This window comes from Pimephales promelas, chromosome 9, assembly GCF_988280905.1.
Source record: "Pimephales promelas chromosome 9, fPimPro1.hap1.1, whole genome shotgun sequence".
In the NCBI taxonomy this organism is placed as follows: domain Eukaryota; kingdom Metazoa; phylum Chordata; class Actinopteri; order Cypriniformes; family Leuciscidae; genus Pimephales; species Pimephales promelas.
In genome coordinates, this window is record NC_142777.1 from 10,145,406 (window position 1) to 10,148,062 (window position 2,657).

A 2,657-nucleotide genomic window follows, 5' to 3' on the forward strand; every position below is an offset into this window, starting at 1 on the left:
CACAATAAGGGCAACAGTCCTTCTGCAGGGGTGACATCTGCTGTTATCTGGCACCGCCACGGGGGGTGGGAGCGGACACAGCTATCATGTCCAGCAAGGAAGTGTGTGCTTGTTTGTGTGGGTTGGTTATGAATGCACAGCTGTGCTATTATCTCGGCCTGCCACATTAGAGCTTGACCCTGGTCAAGCCAACTCCAGGCTCTTATGGAGGTGAGTCGATGGCTCTGCATGGATGTGTGCAAGTGATGCCACAGTGAGAAGGTGATAAGACAGCGCCCTACAACCAGAGGCAACCGCTAAATGATTTTAGACCAATGTTTTAGCTGGCCAGACAGGCTGTGTGAAGGCAAGAGAGCAGATTGAGAGGTAAGTTGAGGTGAAAAGATTGAGGAGATGGACAGGCTGAGAGGAAGACGGATAAATAAATGATGGAGAATAGTAGTGTTTCAGTCATGAATTACAAGTGTTTTTGAACACTTGGCTTTATTCTTGTTCACTTTTGTGTCTGTTCTGATTTGCAAGTTCCTCATTTGTAAAGGGTCTTGTAAATTTGCTGGTTTGATGCCTTTTCTCCTCAAGACTTTAACATGAGTGAGTGGAGGGCCATCGAAAGAGACATTGTGACCTAACTGGATTGGGGACAATATTAGGATTTTGTTACGGACAGTAACTTAATGACAGGGGGCATGTAGTTCCTTCACTTTGGCGTGCAAGTCTATTTTGAGGATAAAAAGCTTATGGTGCTTAAACACTATTTCTGTAAATTGAATAATTGAATTGAGTGAATAATATGTATACTGACATTTTTATTTTGATGGTCGTTTTTGAACATTCTGTTGACTAAGTAATTTTGTAACTACATGGCAATTAACTCAACTAATAAAGTATTACTTTGGAGTAGATACTGTCTGATTATTCAAAAAGGAATAATTGAATTGCGTTAATAATATGTATACTGACATTTTTATTTTGATGGTCCCTTTTGAACATTCTGTTGACTAAGTAATTTTGTAACTACATGGCAACTAACTCAACTAATAGAGTATTAGTAGATACTGTCTGATTAATATCTGGTCACTCTTTGGTCCTCCAAACAGACAATCTATGAACTATAAGTAACTTGCACCTTCATGTCAACTTATTCTAACCCTAACTACCAATCTACTAATACTCTATTAACACTCTAATGAGAGTTAGTAGACATGTTGGTGCAACTTTACAACAGAATGTCAACAGAATGTGAATGTCAACAGAATGTGTTAAAGAGTAAAATAATGTAATAAAGTTGAAAATGTTGATTTAATATTAATAAAAAATATTTATATCTCCTGAGTACCTTCATCTGATCAATTTTTTTAAAGGCAGAATAGACGTATCCTTCGCTAACTTTGATATGCCACAATCCTGTGCTAAAAAAATATAGTGCCTGAAAGTTGCAGTTGATGGTCATTTTTATTTCTATAAAGAACTATAATGACTATTATATAAAAATTCACTGGGTCTGTTTTGTTGTAGATCATTAAACCATTATGGTGCCTCAGAACTCTGTCCGAAATCATGATGTACCATCAAGTGCGAACGCTGCCTGTGAAGTGATTGCCTGATAGGGCAGCGAAGCAACAAGTCACTGCCTAAGCTTTCAGTCACAGCCACAGTCAGAGATGGTCCTTTTATTAAGAGATATGAGGGTCTGTTGTTGGGTCTGGTGATATGAGTTTTGTCGTAAAGAAACTCTGACATGCAATTACTTCACTTCCTGTTGTATAAATCAGTTTTTATTATTCTTCTTCCCAAATTGTCTGCTCTAACAATTTAGCGGCACCGCACAGTACATTAAAACTTGAATTTTGGGGTATAAATAACTGCTAGATTGCCTGGTTATCTAGATGAGTAATATCAAGCAGGGAACACAGTAGTCTTCCGATTGAATGGAACAAATGCTGTGCTCGAATGTCGAGGGTGCATATTTTAAATGACATTGTCTACCCAGAGGAGCTGAGGAAATCAAATTAACATAAGACAAAAACAGAGACTGACTGAGGTATATGAGCTTGGGAAATAAAATCATTAATCTTCATGAATCTCCCATAGGAAATCAAATAAAACCAAGCGCTATTGTTTCCCACGATGCTATACGGGCATATGCAAAAAGTTCTAGTAAATGTACTGGAAATAAGAAACAGTTTCCTGTCGATGTGAAGTCAGTGTTAACCGCTCCCACAGTGGATTTTCAATAGAGGAAATTTCTGTACTATTACTATTGAAACTCAGACCCGCTGAGGTCTGTGTCATCATTTTCAAATGATTTTCCGATATATTCCCAGGACATCAATATATTCTGCTCTCCATTTCTATTCCTATTCAATTAACATATACTAAATATTACATCAAGGAACTTTTATTTTGGGCTAAGACTTTTACTTTGAGTAATAACTTTAAACTTGTTGTTGAACCTAATTACCAGAGGACAATATACTATATACAATATACATTTACAGGTCCTTCTAAAAAAATTAGCATATTGTGATAAAGTTCATTATTTTCCATAATGTAATGATAAAAAATAAACTTTCATATATTTTAGATTCATTGCACACCAACTGACATATTTCAGGTCTTTTATTGTTTTAATACTGATGAATTTGGCATACAGCTCA